Source organism: Eublepharis macularius, chromosome 4, assembly GCF_028583425.1.
Source record: "Eublepharis macularius isolate TG4126 chromosome 4, MPM_Emac_v1.0, whole genome shotgun sequence".
NCBI lineage: Eukaryota > Metazoa > Chordata > Lepidosauria > Squamata > Eublepharidae > Eublepharis > Eublepharis macularius.
In genome coordinates this window covers 62,662,915-62,683,989 of record NC_072793.1, presented here as the reverse complement: position 1 = coordinate 62,683,989, position 21,075 = coordinate 62,662,915, and the positions used below count along the sequence as shown (strand labels likewise).

Genomic DNA, 21,075 nt, shown 5'->3' with positions numbered 1-21,075 from the left:
TACACACGATTAATTCATGGTTTCTTTAGGAAAGTAATACAGAAAGCACTCTTCTATTGATTCTATAGATGTCTTTTGGCTACAATACTTATTCTGTACATTACTGGGGAAAGTGCTCTTTTTTTTCACTACTTAGCAGATGTAAGAACAAAACTGATTCCTTTAGCCTTCCTCTATCTGTTCAAGACAGACTGGGAAAACTTGCACTTCTAACTAGTTTTTTAGATCATTTTAGATTAAGTTCACAATAAAAGAAAACAGTGTTAAAATCCCTTCAATATTTTGATATGAGTTATTACAATATAGTTTTGTCCAGAGATTATCAAGACTGCTGAAAAAAATACAAAGAAGAATTTAAATAGTGGGGGTTTGGAAATCTTTCTTTATACTGAATATGGAAAATTGAATAAGCTAACAGTTAGTAGAAAAATATACAGTCAGCTATAAAATTCAGATTGTAAGAATGGCAAATGGTTGGGGGACGTGGCAGAGAAAACATCTTCCTATTTTTCAGCCCTTGAATCAAGCTACTACCATCACCAAAAGGAAGACCCACCAATCTAACCTGACAGCAAAATATTAGTCATTGATAAACTGGTCTTTTAAATCTACCACTAAACTTACAAAAACATCCTGTTTAGAACAAATACAATAATACCATTCACAATTTCGTCATCTATGTTCTAGAATGGCTTTTTCCCTAAAGAAATTCTTTGAAAACTGCTAAGAGGGATCAGTCCCTTTTAATTACATTTTTTTCCACCTAGTTGCTTTCAGGGCTGTTTTTCTTTTTTAATTGCACTAAGTCCAGTATTAACTTGTCTAATCACCCCATGTTATCGTGGAAAGATTTTGAACAGCAAATCTTGCCCACCTCAGTAGTGCTGAGACTTAGAAAAGTTACAAATACTAAGATCATCTATCAAACATGTATGCTTACAGAAATGCAGGCCTCTCATTCCATGGGAATTTTTAAAAGCACCTACCATGACCTACAGTGCAGACCTAAGCAGAACTGCAACCTTCTAATAAGTCCAGTGAAGTCAGCGGACTTAGAAAGGTGCAACTCTACTTAGGATGGCATTATTAGTTGCCAAGTGCTATTTTCACAAGTGAACTAAAACTCCTAAAAACCTCAAAGCATGACCCTGCTATTTCTCTGAAACAAGCACTACCCCAAAAAAAGATTTCCCTAAAGTAAGCACTCGCACAAACAAGGTCAGCTCTTTGGGCTCTAGGTGTCTCTAGAAAAATCTGATGTGGAGAGAGCTAGATCAGTGAGTGAACAGATTACACAAGAATACATTTCTTAGGCAGCATTATACAGCTTATATTAGACTGTTCAAGCAACCCATTGGTTATGAAAGATATAGTAAAAGCCCCTGCTCTTGCTGAAGTGATATGGATCAAAACCACACTTGTAGTGAATCATGACTAAAGTCACCTTTGAAAAAGAGACCTGGGAATTAGTCATTTAAGTACTTCCCTAGTTAAACTCTCCCCTCCCTAGTCTCCCTCTCTCCTCCTCACACACAGTCAAAACTACCATCTATTATTTTCAAACCTACATAGAACCACCATGTGATCCACCCACCCCTCCCATAACTTGATATAATTACACTTATTCTGCCTAGACAGTCTTTTTTGGGGAGACACTACATTCAGTTATTAAAGGTTACCACAGCATGCAAATTGAGGAAGCCTGGCTTAAAACAGCTTCCAGCCTTCTATATAGAAGCAAGTTGTGCATTAGCTGTGCTATGATGAGACAATTTTAAACATTAGGAAATTAAAGAGGAATGTTGTTACCTCGCCTTCTCCCATATGTCCTTGCTGCATGTCAAATGAGAAGAAAAACAACCTTTCAAACATTGTTAAAAAGATACTGCTTCATCTCCTTCACGCTAGCTCCTGTGGTTCTCAAGCCTTAGCACAGTACAGAGGAAGACCACATCAGAAACCTTCCACCCATTCCCACATCTTTTGGTTCTGGGCATACAGCAGCATGACAGCAGACAGCAAAGAAGTCTGATTCAAAATACTCCAACTTTAGCTACTTTCTGCTCACTAGTACACCATCTTAAGGATCAGCAAATTTATTAGTAACGACTGTTTCCCTCATCTAGATAATATGAGGAGCTTGACTTTGATGTTATAAACCTCTCAGTTTCTTAATCATCATGCACATTTATTTCAATGTATCAATCTGTTCAGTTTACACAAGAGAAACTGACAGGACTATAAGGTTACTCTGCATCCAAAGATAGAACAGTTAACATTTAGGGGCCTGCTACTCTCAGCACAAGCCAGCAGCTAGCAATTAGTTTTGTAAGCACATTAACCATGTAGCTAAATCATTGAAGAGCTCTGAAAACTAGGAAAGGGGTACTAAAGAAGGATGCTTTCCAGTTCCTTCTTGTTTGTTACTCCTCCGTTTTGACTGGCTATGGAGAATAAGTTGCTTACCCCCCCCCCCCAAAAAACACACCCCAAATCAAGGAGGAGGGGAATACAGATATGCTGGGCTGTAAGTTAAAAAGCTTTCAAGCATCAGCACACACTTTATGTTCAAAGCAACTGCTGGCAATGTTACTCTTACACAAGATACCCTCTAACAAGATTTTATTCTCCATTCCAGAACAAGGGATAAGAATAACACTGTCCCATACCCCACCCCCTACAACAGCACCTTTTTAGCTCATGACATTTTCCTCAACAGTCACTATTGGAAGCCATCCAAAAAGGTTTGCAGTTGACCATTTAAGTATCACCTGCATTATTTCTGAGACTGATATGTGCATATTTTAAAAAAGAAAATATGTATTTGTAATGGTTTATTCTCCTTGGTCTCAACACTGCAAGCCCCAATGTTTTCAATAATCCATCTCCACATAGGACACAGCTTTAGAGGCTAGCCACTGAATCAAGTACATGCCTTACCCTAAGAACATTTTCCTTGAAGAAGGTCCCATTGAAGAGACCTTGTTAGGATTCTAAGTAGACCTGGTGAGGCTTGCTCTATCACCTACTTCCTCACATAGGCCATTTACTCTCCTTTAAAATGTCCCTGTTACACTTTTGGCGTAAAAGCAGATGGGGCAAAATTAACTGTATGCTGGGGTTGGGGATAAATAACACTGGTGGGTGACACGTTGAGTTTAAAATCTCAAAGGTTGATTCTCTCAAGCTCTAAATATTAGAGTTAAGGTGCTTCTATAATTTTTGAAGTAAAAAAACAGCCACACTATTCTGCCTTGGTGTGCACTTGACAGAGAACTCAAGTGCTGCCAAAGAGTTTCCTGCCTAAAAAGTTATAAAATCTCTCTTGTCTATAACAGCAAACAAACAACATACATCGTTGTTGTGGGTTTTCCGGGCTGTATTGCCGTGGTCTTGGCGTTGTAGTTCCTGACGTTTCGCCAGCAGCTGTGGCTGGCATCTTCAGAGGTGTAGCACCAAAAGACAGAGATCTCTCAGTCTGAGAGATCTCTGTCTTTTGGTGCTACACCTCTGAAGATGCCAGCCACAGCTGCTGGCGAAACGTCAGGAATTCCAATGCCAAGACCACGGCAATACAGCCCGGAAAACCCACAACAACCATCGTTCTCCAGCCGTGAAAGCCTTCGACAATACATCAAATAACATACAACTTTCCATGTTTGGTACACTGATGGAACTGGTCAACATAGCTGCAACTCTTACTGAGGCCCATGAAAATGAGGTTAAATTGGTAGACTCACTACCCTGTCACTTGTGTGCCACTACAACTCTGTTTCTGACAAACTGTACGAAGAAAATACAAGCATAAAGGTGTTCTTACTGGATTTTTCCAAGCTGACTGAAATCCAGATATTTTAGGGAAACTAGAGCCAAACTATCATACTTGACACAGTTTTATATTGTGGCATCTAATTTATCCAGTTAATAAAATTAAGGCCATACTGTCTGGATGCTATTAAGGCCAGGCTATCTGAAAAATGGGTGTGTGCGTGTGTGTGTGTGTGTGTGTGTATGAATATCCGTGTTTGAAATATTTCAATAAGCTTTTCCAATCCAAATCCAGTTTCAATTGCTGGCTCAAATACTGCTACTCTATCACAATATATACAAGAAGGATTTTAACAATGTAGGAGAACACCCACAATATTTGCTGAAGCTCTTTCCAGTACTTTAATTATTTACCTGAGAGAAGTATGCTGTTCTACAAGTTTCCCAATTCAGATTAGGTTCAAAGATGCCCTTTGTCACATAAGTGACCTAAAATTGGGGAAGCTTTGGCTCCAAAGTCTTGGAGAAAAAACATGCTTCCAGTTAATACAAAAGGAAAGCCACTATACAGCTTATCTTTGAGGTAGGAGCACAGTTTTCATCCTTAACTCCTCTCATTGTGCCAGAAAATTGCAACTGGTTACACTGAATGTTAACATCATCCACCATCCTTGACAAAAAGCACTTTATTATCTGCACTAAGGGAAACATTCTGGTTCAAGTTCATTTATGCTGCACTGGCTAGTTTATTCCCAGGCTTGTGTACTCCCCTTACCTTGTGCGCAGAGCAGAAACTGAAGATTTTCTGCTTTATGAATGTCTTTGATCTAACCACAATTTAATATGACATCAGGTGACCTAACAAACTGGGTTTGTTTCTTGCCTAGGGTTCTATACCACCATGGGGAAGAAACAAAGCCCAGTTTGTTAGACCACCTGAAACTGTATGGTGTAATGAATTGTAGTTAGAAGGAAGTCTTCGCTTAGCAGAGAGGAAGTACACAAGCAGACAATAAATAAGAAATAAACTCATCAGGAATAAATTCAAATTTGTTTGTAATTTGAAAACAGTGGAAATGAAATTGTTAATGTTAAGAGAAGCGATTATTTTACCTGAGAAATTTCTATAGAATGTCATGTTAATTCAGGAAATTTCAGAAATGAGAGCTTTGAAATCTAGACACAGACAACTCACCCAAGTTAATTAAATTATTTTAATTATAAAAATAGGTTTTCAACAATATCACCCCCAAGTCCACAGAATTTCCAAAGGCTTCTTTCCGGGTTTCAGTTCCTTCACAAAAACTTGCAGGCCGGCAATCAAGATAATGTAAACTCAGTTAGTAAATTCAAGCAACCACTATTTCAAAACAAAAAGATTCATTAATAAGAACAAATCTTTGTAGGACCCATTACTGAACAAAACGATAAGCAAAAGTAACATCTGGGTAACGTGTAGATGACTGGGGAAGGCAATGGCAAACCACCCCATAAAAAGTTTGCCAAGAAAACATGATGCAATGTTCCCCCATGGGCCAGTAATGACTCAGTGCTTGCACAGGGGACTACCTTTACCTTTACTGCCATTCTACGTATCTGACCAGGAGACATGTCTCTGGAACTGCGATGAATAGCCCACCCTCCATTGCCCTTTTGTATCTGCAAAAGCACACTGGATAAAAAGTTGGGACAGAAGTAGCTCTCTTGGTCCACCTGCATGCACTCAGGAGCCCACCCCCCTCCCAACACACATACCATTTTGAAGGTGAGTGCAATCACATGTCAGCTGTAAACTGGATTGAGGTTTCCTCCAACCTGCCTCATGTTTAATATCCTATGTAATCGAAATAACTGAAAAGCTCTCAAGCCTAAAATGCAGAGAATCTTTACATAAATTAGCCATGGTGAATAAAGACAAATATAATAAAAAAAAGTACAAAGAAGGTGGAGCTTGAAAAGTTATTGCTTCTACTAAGCATTTTAATGTCAGCAGTAAAACCTATTTGACCTGCTAAGCTTCAATTAGGACTATCGTGTGAGGGGGAGGAAGACCTGCACCAAGCAGCTGGACCTCACAAGTCCAATTATCTGAACATTGTCACACTGTCTAGCACTTTACCCACTTAAGTCTTTCAGCAGCTCTACACTTTATGCAGCTCTTGCATTTCTTGTAAATATTGCACAAGTTTTTCCTGTAGCAACTGTGTAAATGTCTGAAGAGATAGAAAAGCATCATGAGGAAGCTGTGGTCCTACCTCAAAGACTTTGAAGGGAAGGAGGATCTCAGTGTGGCTTTCCACGCCGAGATCCTCCCCTTTAAAGTCTCCTTCATTCCAACTGGCTGGAGGAGGGAGAGGGGGACTTTGAAGGGAAGGAGGATCTTGGCTCGGCTTGCAGAGACTCCCCTCAAATTTTAGCAGGCAAATGCAGATTGAAGCCGGAATAAATTTTCCATTAATGGAACAAGAAGGGTAATTTTCACAAATTTCCCAAAATCTCGGGGGGGGGGGGGACGAATGACATATGGTGTCCCTACTAGAGATGGGCACGAACCAGAAAAAAACGGACCATGTGGTTCGTGGTTCCTCAAATTTCACAAACCACAAACTTTCACAAACCTGCCCCCAGTTTGTGAACTGGTTCGTTTGGTTCGTGAAAACACATCCAGGTCAGAAAATTGTCACTTCCGGGCCAGCAGAAGGTCACTTCTGGGCCAGCAGGTCACTTCTGGGTCAGCAGAAGGTCTGCAGGAAGTCCAAGCCCTGTTGCCTAGGGAACTGATTTATTGGCACCAGGCTGTCTGCAGTGACGAACCAAAAAACGAACCAAACAAAGCAGCCTAAAGTTCATGGCGGTTCATCAGAAATAGGATCTGACGAACCGGTGGTTTGCGAACCATGAACCATCCTGGTTTGTCATGAATTTTGGTTCGTATTTTGGTCCGTGCCCATCTCTAGTTCCTACTATATAAGATGAAGTTGGCAAAGAACATAAAAACATTAAAATTGTGTAAATGAGTGAAACTTCCTATGAAGGTGACCAGTGACTTTTCCATTACTCCTTCCCCCCCCCCCACCACCACTCCCTGGCCAGGACTTTCAGTGCTATTTAATGAAGTCACAAAGACAAACACTGGCTATAAAGTTTGAACAAGTTGAACCTGAATTCCCTCATTGCTCGTTGTGAGATTCACACACATTTCACTGCCTATTGGCAACAGGAGTCAAGAAACAATTATTCTACCTGGTTAGACTTGCAGTGCACCCTTCACCCCATCGCCTCTTGTGCTAAACAAATGCTTAAGATGAGAGATAAACTTATTCCTTCTTATGCATCGCTTTAATTTGCTTGAATCTCCTTTTCCTTATTCTATAATGTTTCATTAATTTAATGATCAAAGAATATACTATATGGCTGTATATGCTAGACATTTTTGGTTATGGGTGGAATCAGGGATTATGTGTTCATCTTTAAGAGATCATTATGTCCCATAATTCTGTTTATTTTATTTATTTATTTACTGCCTGCCCTCTCAAATATCACATCTTGTTTGAAGGCAAGGCATCAGAATAAATTAATGGATTACTACACGCGACTTAACTGACTGCCCCATTACATTTAATACATTTTCTTTCTTTTATGCAGCTTTTCTTTTACAAAATAACTGGCTCTATATTCAATTTATCAAGAAAAACTCTCCGAAAGCTATGAAGACAAAGTGAACACAGGTAGGCAGGCGGGAGTTTTAAAAGCTAATCCCATTATGCACAGTAATATTTTACCTTTCATATTGATTGCTAACAATATTCTTGTTTATATTCAAAGACTAAAAATTAGTACACAAAACAAGTACATAAGAAACACTTTGGCAAGCAAGAGAAATTCTTTTAAAAGCAAGACTGCTACTTCATACTGTTTTATTTTTTAAAAAGCATCTTCCCTCCACTCTGAGCTACTTATACGTTTTTCAAGGCAAGGGAGGCAGCAGAACACACTTTTCCTGCTTTCAACTTCAACACGTTGGTGTAAAGATTAGAAGAGAATCTGTGTGTACACACACATGGCTCTCAGCACAATCAGGAATGAGAGAGCCCTAAAGCACTTAGGCTATATTCCAACTTTCAGAGCAACCACTGGAAACTTGAAGCAGAGACAGCTAGTTTTTGAAGTGTGTCAAAGCTGGCTTTTGCTGCTCTCTGACATATCAATAGTTTTCTTCTTTTATGATATTTTATATGATGATTTTGATTTGTAAGTTGCCTTGGAGAGCACAACTCAACAGGTGAGATAAAAGTATTTAAATAAATAAACAATTTACAGACAAACCCAATTAGAACATTTTGCTAAGGTGTGGCTCTGTAATAAACTGATCATGGGTTAGTCACTGAAAGAAGTGAGGACTGGGGGGTGGGGAGGTTGCAACTTAGAAGTGAAATGCATGGTTTGAACTCCAGGAGAGATTTGCATGCAAATTTTATGACAGGATTCTGCAGCAACAATAGGACAATCAAATAAAATCACCTCTAAATTTTGTTCAGGGCTTCCTTCAGTGAAGGAGGCGATCTTCTGTTTTGTTGCTGCAGCACCCTGTCTTGTGGCTCATTTGGCTTGCCACGCTCTCCCATTCCCACTTGGGGAAGGGGGAATATCAGGAAATAGCTGCTCTGCCAACTTCTTTCATGAAGTGTTCTGCTAAATCTAATCTATGTTGTGCCGTTTCTGCAAGAAACAAAAGGGGCATAACTGGTATTCTTTTTTCTTTTCTTTTTTTCCTGCATCAGAACAATTCTGAGAGATAGGCTAGGCTGTGAAAGACTGACTGGCTAGAGTCTTCCAGTAAACTTCAAGACAGAAGGGGAACTTGAATCTCATTATGTCTTATCTGTGATGCTAGCCATTATGCAACACCAACTCTCAAAACATACTTACTGCCACTAGTCAACAGTCCCCTCCCCTCTGCCCCCATTTACCCAATGTCAGCTCCTGATAGGTACTGTTTAAATGGCAGAAGGACTGTGGAAAACCCCTGCAAGAGACATCAGAGAGCTGCTACCTCCAAGAGTACTAGACTGGATAAGTTCATGGTCCAGCTCAGTAAAAGTTAACATCATATATTCAGATTGCTTTCAAATAAGAGAACATTTCCTTAAATAAGATTTTTGTCTACCACAAGTCATTCTTGTTCAGAGGACATAAGTGGTTTTTTTGTACACTCCATTTTCAGTGTACAAAGTATAACCCTAACTATATATTGGTTAAAATGATATTTTAAAATTTAATAACTGGATTCATGCCAACTAAATATAACCTAACTAGTTGCCTTCCTGAAGATATTTCAAAAACTATCTTAATTTCCAAAATTAAAATTTTGGAGACAATTTGGCTGCAGTTCAACAGCTAAGAAAAGCTACAACTTAAGCTTTTAGCAGAAAGTGGGATCTTATTGAAAAGTTGATTTCCACAGTCAGAAAGTTTAGATTCAACCCTGCAGTTAAGGCTAGTTTGTTTTGGGAACCTACAAAGTATACATTAAGAAACTTTTTATGTTTCTTCACAAAACCACCCATTCATAGATAAGGATAATGTACCACGAAATGCTCAACCCTTAATGCTTTATAAGGAACATTTTCCCTCCGGTAGATGATTAACTCTTCCCATGATGGCAGTTCAATCATTTAAATGCATGGAAAATTCTTTGCAAGCTTTTGATAACTGAAAACACCGTTCATACCACAAGTCACTGATAAAATCTATTGCTAGATTTACATGCAAGCATGTCATTAGCTTTAAACAAGTGTGAATTTCTTTTGGAAAAGATCTTCATGGAAAACATCCTTTTTTGCTTGTCTAAAGAATTACCACACAGTAGTTAAAAATCTTACTACATCTTTGGTCTAGGATTTCCAGCCTCAAGGTGGGGCCTGGAGTTCTCCCATAGATCAGTTCCCCTAGAGAAAATGGCTGTTTTTGATGGTGCACTCTATAGCATTTTACCTTGCTGAGGCCCCTACCCTCTTCAGGCTCCACAGCCAAATCTCCAGGAATTTTTTAGCCCAGAACTGGCAACCTTACTTTGGTCCCATTTGTTTTGAAAAGAAATAGCCTCGTTTTTGACAACAGCAAGAAAAGGATAACAGTTAGAAATATTATCAGTTTGCAGATAAAAACCCCAGTGATAGGGTTCTTATATAATGATAGAAACCTATGGGGAAATCAAAAGCACCAGGCTGTCCGCAGTGATGAACCAAAAAACGAACCAAATGAACCAGCCTAAAAGTTCGTAGCAGTTCGTCAGAAATGGGATCTGACGAATCGTGGTTAGCGAACCACAAACTGGCCTGGTTCGTGCTTAATTTTGGTTCATTTTTCAGTTTGTGCCCATCTCTAGCAGGGACTGAAATAATTAACTTTTTAATACAGTGTATGAGTGGGAGGTTAACTTCTCAATACCCAAATGCACATGTTATTCTATGAGGAGACTTCAGTGCGAGAATTGGGGCAGGCAAGTTTGAGGCAAGAGATGGGTATGAGCACACAGGTTCCTACAAATACCCATTTCCTAGAGCGCTCAGCAAAGGATTCAGTAGTAAACAAGTTTGGCCTTAAACTGCTGAATCTGCTTTCTCTGTCCAACTTGCATATTTTGCGCAGCACCTCTTTTGATTCTACAGGGGGGTCCTTTACATATGTGGCGATGTCTGGTACTAGTACTGTTGACTACATAGCCATATCTCCTGATCTATTGAACCGGGTTTTCAACTTCGAGGCTTTAGATCTAACATTAAGTGACCACTGTCCCCTGAGACTGTCTCTTGCCACCAGTGTTAATGTTCTAGCAAAACCAGTACCAGACCTTGCCGAGAGCATGACTCCCAATCTTAGGAGGCTCATATGGTCCTGGAAACTATATTGCTCTATATCTAATATTTTGTCATCCTTGGAAGTGATCAGACTGAGACAATCTCTTTTACAAAACACCACAAAACTTTTGACGAAATCAATTCCCAGCATAAACCCATTTTAACAAATAACAGGCCCATGAAGCCGATATTACATGCTCAAAGTGGCTGGTTTGACCACGAATGCAAAGCGCTTAAAAAAGAACTCCTCCACACTATGAGACAGTGTTAGGAGCTACAGTAAAGCATGTGAGGGGTGCACAGGAAAATGTATGAAAACAGCCCATACCTTTTTGCCTGTTCCAGACACAAAGCAGCACATGGTAGACTGCGCTCTGGAGGGAATAAGCATTCATTCGTTTTCTGTAAGCTCACTACTTCTCTTTCATAGTTTAGTTCACATCATTCAAACCATCAGCACCCAATATTGGTGCAGTTTCAGCACACAATACGGCAAGAAGACCCAGAGTAAGGAAGTAAAGAGGGCAGCAATTGCAATGAAGTATGACCACAGGAGATTGGGGGGTGGGGGAGACCCTTACCTATACAAACTATGGTTCAGAGGTTTTACTGTAGTCTTCCACCTGCCACCCTCTCCTTTGTTTAGTGGGATACAGAATTTTGACCCCCGGCACTGTACCTGCCCAGCACTGTAAGCTCCATGGTGACCTTTCATAACTGCTTTGAATGCACCTGCATGCATGTACACCCAAGTACATATTGTTCCAAGTAAATCCCCATAGAATTACTTATAGTCTTTCAGCTCTGATTGTTTGAATAACAGTTGCCTGCTATTTATATAACTAATGTCAAATGGAATGTTCAATACATAATCAGCTTATATTCCACAATAGAACAAAGTTAACTTATTACATAAACTAATGCTGATTTAATTTTTTTTTTTAATAATACCTATTTAATAACAATTTTCAGAACACTTTGCACTGGCAATTGAAATGTATTTGACAGATATGGAATGTCATAGGACCCCCATCAACCAAGGCCCATGAGCGCCTAAAAGAAAAGTTGGGCTTGAATACAAAACATTCATATTCTTTATTTCTTAAATTTAATCTAAACCTGCACTAGAATCTAATATGTAAGCAACAATGAAAATAAAATCTTTAAAACGATTGTATCTACAGATTACCTGCTTTATTAGGACAAAACCCATGAACTCTCTTAACAGGGCAAGTTACATGGCCTTCCTGTCCATAAATCCATTTATAGTAGGGCTTGTATTCTAACTCTGATGAAAATGAAGTCAAAGCCTCTCAGATATAGACATCAGAAAGCACTCCTGAATACAGCCTAGGGTTGCCATCCTCCAGGTGGCAGCTGGAGATCTTCCGGAATTACAACTGATCTCCAGCCAACCAAGATCACTTCCCCTGGAGAAAATAGCAGTTTTGAAGGTGGGGTCTAAGGTATTATACCCTGCTGAGGCCCCTCCCTTCACCAAACCTCACCCTTTCCAGGTTCCACCCCCCCAAATCTCCAGGAATTTTCCAAGCCAGAGCTGGCAGCCCTACTGAGCCACTTCCTATTCCAAATGAAGAAACACACGTTACTTCCATAGATGGCCAAAAAGAATGAGCTTTTGTCACTCGTCTACACAGATTGCTCAGCATGGTTGAAGTTACAGCACAACAGGCAGGAAAGTGCTATACAGGGAAACAAATGGTAAGCAACAGGAATAATTGGATCAGAGTTCTCAGAAGATAAATTTGGAATTTTCATAGTATTTACAAGCAATGCTGATCAAATATGCTTGGCCATGTTAGATCAGCCATTTTCAGGAGAGATTGGTCCAGGCTCAAAGAAACAATAGAAGGGTATTGGCCATTCTTTGTCCCTTTTTCTTCAGGAAGGCTGAATTTGTGTCAAGTATTTTAAAAAATAATTTAACCAATACCACTCAAATCGCTTCCAGAAAAAAAATCCCTTTTCTATCACTTACATATCAGGGACCCTTCAAAGTCAGACATAGGAGGAGGGGGCTGATTCACTTACGATAGATACATCTCAAATTTTGGCACTTTGTTTCCAAACTATACTTTTAACTAGGTTTTGGCAAGCCCTAAAATCTTTTAAAATATCTCCCGTGTGATGAAAAATTATCCTTTTTTGCCATGTTCCAATAGAGGCAAGGCCAAATCCAAATTCAGTTGCAGCCAAATCCATGAAAGGATCATACCTATATTTTCAACTGCCTGGAGAACATATAGAAACGGCACTTTGTCCTACTGTTGCAACTATTTCAGTATGAAGGCCCAGCTTACAGCTGCTGTGAAGTCCTTTCACTGAGTCAACTCTAGTTAAAAGTAGAAGTGATACGGAATTTCATATCCTTCAACATGGAGCCTGTCATTCTTCTTTACTTCAAACCTGGGAAATGGATTGTAGAACATAGAGAACATGCTTCTTAAGGCTTGTGGTAGGGGAGAGGTACTTTTATTGGTACTTTTTAACGTGTATACAGTAGCTTCCATCATTTTCCTCTTCTATACCTTTTCAGTTATATCAGAAAGATCAAGTGATATATACATGTGATTACTGTATATTCGAATCTGTTCATATTTAGCATAGAACAACCCCTAGAGTTAGTTCAAAATGTGTAGTGTAATATCTTGTCCTTATGTAATGGATAAGGTAGCAATGCTTCAGAGAAAGTAGGGGGAGAGGGAATAAAAGTTCATTATGGGGCTTAATTAACACTCCAGCTTAGTAGGTAGAGGGAATGTTCAGCCATCAAGGACATTTTTTAAAAGTTACAAGAAACAATTCCTTAATGACAGGGAGAAATCCACCCCTTTCAGACCTTGACGAATGAACAACACAGTGTTGGAGTTCTGGTACTGAACAGCAAGCAGCCATGAAGGAATAAAAATTAAAATTAGCAATAAGCTTGAAAATGGCAGGAGCAGGAGTTGTACCACAGCGTCACACATCTTACTATATAATCGAGTAAGTGTATTTCAGACAACTCACTTTATACCCTGGTGCACCACCAGAGGGCGCTGCCATGGAGGGAAGCCTAGGCAAGGCACCATGTCCCTCCAGAAAATGTGCCATGGTGGGAAGGCCGGGCTGGGAGCAGGATGGGAGCAGAGGGCAATGCCCGCCTCCTGCTTTCACCCAGCTGGTATTAGGAGTGGAGCTGGTGCCAGTGCCCACCCCCTGCCTTCACACAGCTGGTATTAGGAGCGGAGCACGTGGCAATGCCCATCCCCCCGCCTTAACCCAGTTGGTATTAGGAGCGGAGCAGGTGGCAATGCCCTCTCTCCACCTTAACCCAGCTGGTGTTAGGAGTGGAGCAGTTGGCAATGCCCCCCACCTTAACCCAGCTGCTATTAGAAGCAGAGCAGGTGGCAATGGCCACCCCTGCTTTAACCCAGCTGGTAATAGAAGCAGAGCAGATGGCAATGCCCACCCCCCGTCTTAACTCAGCTGCTATTAGAAGCAGAGCAGGTGACAATGCCCACCTCCTGCCTTAAACCAGCTGGTATTAGGAGCGGGGAAGGTGGCAATGGCCACCCGCCTTCAGCCAGCTGGGATCAGAAGTGGAGCAACTGGCAATGCCTGCCCCCTTCTTTAACTCAGCTGGTATTAGGAGCGGAGCAGATGGCAATGCGCACCCCCCACCTTAGCCCAGCTGTGATCAGGAGCAGATCAGATGGCAATGCCTGCCCTCCTTCACCTGACTGGGATCAGGAGTGGAGCAGGTGACAATGTTCCCCCTGCCTTAACCCAGCTAGTATTAGGAGCAGAGCAGGTATCAATGCCCATCTCCCACCTTAACCCAGCTGGTATTAGGAGTGGAGCAGGTGGCAATGCCCTCCCCTGCCTTAACCCAGCTGGTATTAGTGGTGGAGCAGGAAGCAATGCCCACCCCGCCATCACGCATTTGGGATCAGGAGTGGAGCAGGTGGCAATGCCCACCTTGCACCTTCACCTGGCTGGGGGCAGGCGCAGAGCAGGAGGAAATGCCCTTCTTCCCTTCACCCAGCTGGGATAAAGAGCAGAGATGGTGGCAATACCGACTTCCGCCTTAACCCAGCCAGTATAAGGAATGGAGCAGGTGGCAATGCCCACCCCCACCTTAACCAAGCTGGTATTAGAAGCAGAGTAGGTGGCAATGCCTTCCCCCTGCCTTAATCCAGCTGGTATTAGAAGCAGAGCAGGTGGAATTTCCCCTCCCACCGTAACACACCTGTTATTAGGAGCAGAGCAGGTGGCAATGCAACCCCCGGCATTAACCCAGCTGGTATTAGGAATGGAGCAGGTTGCAATGCCCATCCCCCACCCTAACCCTCTGGTATTAGGAGCGGAGCAGGTGGCAATGCCCTCCCCTGCCTTAACCCAGCTGGCATTAGTGGCGGAGCAGGTGGCAATACCCACCCCGCCATCACCCATTTGGGATCAGATTCAGCTGGGCACGGTGGCGCGTGCCTGTAATCCCAGCCTGAACACAGGAGGATGAGGGTGGCGGATCACTTGAGCTCAGGAGTTCGGGACCGCAGTTGTGTAACGTCAGGCGACGTCTGTTGCAGTTGTGTAACGTCAGTCAACGTCAGATTCAGGAGTGGAGCAGGTGGCAATGCCCACCTCGCACCTTCACCTGGCTGGGAGCAAGCACAGAGCAGGAGGCAATGCCCTTCTTCCCTTCACCTTGCTGGGATAAGGAGCAAAGCAGGTAGTAAAGCCCACTGCCCACCTTCACCCAGCTGGGATCAGGCTTGGATCAGGAGGCAATGCCTGTTCCTCCCTTCACCCAGCGGGGAGCAGGTGGCAATGCCCACCCCCCTTCACCCAGCTGGGATCAGGCTTGGAGCAGGTGGCAAGGCCTGCCCCCCTTCACCCAGCCATAGTCAGGCGGAGAACAGGAGGCAATGCCCCCCCCCTTTACCCAGCATGGAGCAGGCATGGAGCAGGTAGCAAAGCCCACCACCCCTTCACATGGCCCAGATCAGGCATGGAGCAGATGACAATGCCCACCCTCTTCCTTCACCAGCTGGAATCAATGACGGAGGAGGAGCGAATGCCTGCTTGCCCCCCTCCCCTTTCTAGAGCCCGTTGTATTTTTTTCCCACAACGGGCTTTGTTGCTAGTTATTAATAAGCTTGTAGTAAGTAGAATGTGCTTACACGAATGTCATCACAATAGCAACAGATGAAGTATTCAGGATCAGTTACTGGAAAACTAAGTACCTCAGAAACTGCAGCACCACTGAATAAAACAGTACAGTGTAGAAAATAATTAGGCAACCACCAAACCAACTGAGGAAGCCACTTGCAGGAACACAACTGCATTAATTTCAGTTAGTTTTAGTTGTCGACCAGAAATGAGTTAGATCAACCTGAAGAACTTATAAAGTACAGAAAAAAGGAAGCTGCTTAAGCTACGTTGTTTCCTAACACCCATTTCTAACGTCCTTAATATTGTCTGACAATGAGTTCCCCATTTTTGTACAGTAATATCCTCTGGCTGAGATGTGGAATTCATCAGTCACAAAACTAAGAAGTGTCTTGAATCATAAAAAGGAATTTATTAGTTCACAGGCTATAGCAGTTATTGCTCAACCAACTCATGGGACCCCATTTTCACTCCATTCATGGATCAAGTCAACAAAATATTATAGAATACATCATCAGCACCCTTCTGATAAGTATATAGAAATGAACCCCTATAAAACTCTTGGTATATAGCCAAGTGGTATTTCAATAGCAATGTTCACAAAATATTAGTCACAGATACTGAACTATGCTACCATCAGGTGAGAATCCCACTTGCAACAAATAACAGTTTCACAGACGCACCCTGAGTTATGATGCCTCAGCTAAAATACACATGATTGAATGAAAGGGCTAACTATTTCACAAGCTCTTTCCTGTGGAATTTTTTTCACCGTTACTCAAGTATTCTGCCCAGTTGGAACTAAGCAACTGCAGATTTAAGCCTACATGGTAACAATCACAAAATGGAATAAATACCAACATATGCATAATTATGTATGGAATAATTAGCAAAGCCCCTCCCTCTATACACTTGTGTATGAACAGTTCTAGATATTGTTCATATCTATGACCAGTGTATTAGAGGTATGAAGGCATAAACAGGTGAAACTGAAATTGAACATGAAAATTTTCTGCAAGACCTTATAGAGAGAGGGACACAGCATGATTTTATTTAATATGAAGTAGATTCTTATTTTGTAACTGTAGAACTGATGTTTTGAATAGGCAATATGAACGATTTTGGTAGTTTCAATGAAAGATATGGTTAGGATTGCCAGATGGCTTCCCAAAAAATACTGGATGGGAGGGCACTCAGTACTCACTGCAGAGTGCTTTGTGCACACTCCTGACCCACAGTTCAATGATGCCACTATTGGAAATGCAGCTTTTGCAGGGGGCTTTGCTTCAGCCACTCTCCCAGCAGTGCTCAGGAGGCTGGGCAGCAGGCAGGCAAGCTATGGAGCTGCCTGGATGCAGGGAGGAGGCGGAGGAGGCTCACAAAGGCCTGCTGGCACTGCCGCCACCAGTAGCCAGCCACTCCTCCCCAGTACACAAAAATACCAGACATGTATATGTCCAGTATTTTAACTACATGTCCTCCACACAGCCTACACAAATAATGGGACTGTCTGACTGAAAGCCAGACATCTGGCAAACCTAGACATGGTAATTGGGTATACGTGGCATTGGGTATACATGGGCATTGCCACCTGCTCCACTCCTATCAGTATGAAATGAAACTTTAAAATGGTGTTTTAAAATAATTGTTATAGACAAGTCATACTACAGCAAACCTTTTTGATCCAAGATTCAAAAGGTAGCCAGTGTTACTGATAACATTGCTACTGCATTTGACTGGATAACTGTATATTTTTAGAATGTAATGTTAGAAAAAATACTTTCAAATGTTGCCAAATTCAGGTACCTTTAAATGTTTGATCAAATCTGGGAGCCTATCTACCATACTGTTTCCATAATATGGTGCCAAGACCCTTTGTACTCCTTTTATTTCTTACTTGCCTTTGATTCTCACATCTCCCACATCATGTAAAAACAACTCTTATGAACTTTTGAATACATACACAGAAGAAACTTGCATGTGAGAGTGAGAAGCTTCTCAGTTCATGTATCACATACAAATTCCTTCATGGTCTTGGACCTTCATATCTCTATATCTGCCTCTCCACCTATGTTCTGCTGCAAAAGCTTCATTCAGCACCTTCTGCAGGTGCTGCAAATGAGCAAGATCAACAACTGCCTGTACACGTGTATTTGTTGTTGTGCCCCCACCTTATCAAATGGCATGCCTGATGAGGTTAGAAAGGCTCAAACACTAGTCCTGGCTTTCTGTAAGCTATGCAAAACTGAATGATTCAGGAGAGCATTTTTATGCAGATAACAGGGTCATACTATAAAGTACTAGTTCAGAAAGATGCTTTAATTAAGGGAAAGAAACTGCTGACTATACAAGTGTGTATAGTACATGCTGTTGTCTGTTGCTACATGGATATCTTACTATGCAATTTCTGCATCATTTAGCATATCACAGTAATACTCATGCTTTGTTTCAGATTTCTGCTTGGTTTTCGTTTTCTACAATCCTAATCCTATTACATTTCTGACTGGATGTTGACTGTATCAATTTACAATGTGTAATCTTGTCTTGAGTCTCCATGAGAAAGCTGGACTATAAATAATGTAAATAAAATAAATAATTATAAGCCATCCATTTTCTGAACCTCACAATGAACGTTCAGAATCACACAGGGATAGGTTTGTGTAGTTTACTGGCTGTTGCCGCCACTGATACAACACACTGTCAACAAGGTTTCCACATGGCAGGTTTTCCCATAGGTATCCTGACCCAGTCCCCTAGCTGCAGTCATTCCACCACCACTACCACCACCACCACCACATGGGTGACCAAGACTCTTCCAGTTTTTTAAATCAAAAACTGAATATTATTGTAATTATATATTGCTATACAATCCATGTATCAGATTCTTTGAATTCCCAGCTTATTTTTTAAAGTAAATCTTCTAGGACATTTTATTGCAAATATAGGCCTTTCTTCAAAATGAAAAAAGGAATTCAGAGAACCTGATATACTAGGCCTTCAAAAATTTTCTTTGGTTTGAGGAGTCAACCGGAAAATTTAGGAGTCAGACTCGTTTTTCAACTTTCAGGATTTCATATTTTAATGACTACATTTTTCTAATTATTGCTGCCAGAAAGCCTAATCCTAGCCTCTTCACATTTTCTTGTGACACAAACATTGTCACAAGTGTAGTAACACTGGTTGTCATCATTACAACAAAAAACTTACATCTAACCCAGTGGTTTCAAAAGTGGGCTGTTGGATTACCTAGGAGAGTGCTAAGAGGCAACGGGGATGGCAGAGAGGAGCTGAAGATAGGCCCCTCCAAGCTAGGGCTGCCAGTTATCTGGTGGGAGTGGGGCACCCGCTGCTCCTAGCCTCTGCCCCCTCCCGCCACAACTCACCTGGCCAGCAAGGGGGGAGGCTTCCTTCCTTAGGTGACATCATCACACCCATCTGAAGGCATGCTCCTACACTTCACAAGGGCCAAGTGACATCATCGTGCCAGCTGGGAGCACACACGCACTTTGCACACACATGAGGAGATCAACCAAGGTGTGCCAGGCCACCCCACCCCCACCAGGAGGGTAAGGGGACCTGGCAATTCTACTCTGAGCATATTGTTCACTTATTTATGATTGACCAGGCTAGAGCCTGTAACAAAAACCCCTCCTCGCTTCAAGTTTCTGCCTCTGCATGGTGCTGAAATCTGGTGGAAAATATTTTAGTAAACACACCACCAGAGCTCTAGTCAAACCAGTATACTACATTTTGAGAAACTGTCATCACTGTATTTTTGTGTCAGTCATTTTCCATGTTGCTGTTAAGTCCTTAACATAATAGTAATTAAACATTAATTTTTGTTTCAGAATAGAAATGGGGGAAACAGAAAAATCTAAGAAAAAATGTATCTGAAAAATGGATTAATGCCAATACCAATTAATTAACTGAATAATTAAACCAAAAATTTTTAATTGGATTTTGAATAAATGTGCAATTGTTACTGTTTTGAATTTTATTGTTACTATCTTCCTTAGTAGGTTGTGGAAACTGCTATTCTGAACAATGCTTTTTATAGGGTAGGGTAGGGTAGGGGGCACAGGTAATGAGTTTATGGAACCAAGGGGGTGGTGGCCTAAAAAAGTTTGAGAAAAACAGGGTTTCTCACCTGTAACTGTTGATCGTCGAGTCTCTTCTGTGCAGACACACATTGGGACTGCGCAGGCGCAGGCCAGCCGCGGAAAAGATTTTTCTAGCTCTAAGAGATGTGAGGGGGACGTTCGGATCCACCGCGCATGCGCGCCGGTGTTCCCGCCAATTTTGAATGCATATATATCCGAACGTCCCCGGCATTCCCTCAGTTCACCTGAGCCGCCGGAGAAACAATGGAAGAAACCAAGCACTCACAGCGGGGCAGGCGGGAGGGAATGTGTGTCTGCACAGAAGAGACTCGACGATCAACAGTTACAGGTGAGAAACCCTGTTTATCGTCTTCGTCCTTCTGTGCAGCCCCACATTGGGAGAGTAACTAGCATCTCACCAATGGGGGCGGGTGTGAGTGTCTACTTGAACAAGGACTGCAGGACAGCTGTGCCCACAGCCGAGTCACGTCGTGCATGCACATCCACAGAATAGTGCTTGATGAAAGTGTCTGCAGTGGACCAGGTCGCAGCTTGGCAGACGTCCCGGAGCGGCACTCCTCGTAGGAAGGCAGCAGAAGCAGCTTGCGCTCGAGTGGAATGAGCGGTAACCAACAAGGGACACTGGACTCCAGCATGCTGATAGCAAAGTTTAATCGTAGACACAATCCAGCGAGAGATGGACTGGGCAGAAGCAGGTGAGCCCTTGCGAGGGCCAGAGTAACACACAAACAGGGCAGGAGACTTCCTGAAACATTTGGTGCGGTGCAAATAAAACAATAAAGCACGCTTTACATCCAACGTGTGTAGTGCTCGTTCCCCTGGGGATGAAGGTGTTGGAAAAAAGGAAGGGAGGAACACCTTTTGCTGTAGGTGAAACCTTGAGACTACCTTGGGCAGAAACTCCATGCTAGTGTGGAGCATGACAGTACCAGGGAAAAACTGCAGGAAGGGAGGGTCACACCGCAGGGCAGACAGCTCCCCAACACGCCTAGAGGACGTGATTGCCACCAGGAAAGCCACCTTCAGAGTGAGCAAAGGCAGGGGACAAGAAGATAGAGGCTCAAAGGGCTGGAGCATCAGCTGGGAGAGAACCAGGGAGAGACTCCATTGTGGAATGGGATGGGCCCTAGGAGGGAAGGTCTTGAACAGGC

General features: G+C 42.1%; 1 protein-coding gene across 1 annotated transcript in view; it reads right to left on the bottom strand.

Annotated features, from left to right (window-relative positions):
• Nucleotides 1–21,075, bottom strand: part of CPEB4 (cytoplasmic polyadenylation element binding protein 4) — a 94,403-nt gene that overhangs the window by 18,708 nt on the left and 54,620 nt on the right. The window lies entirely within an intron of this gene.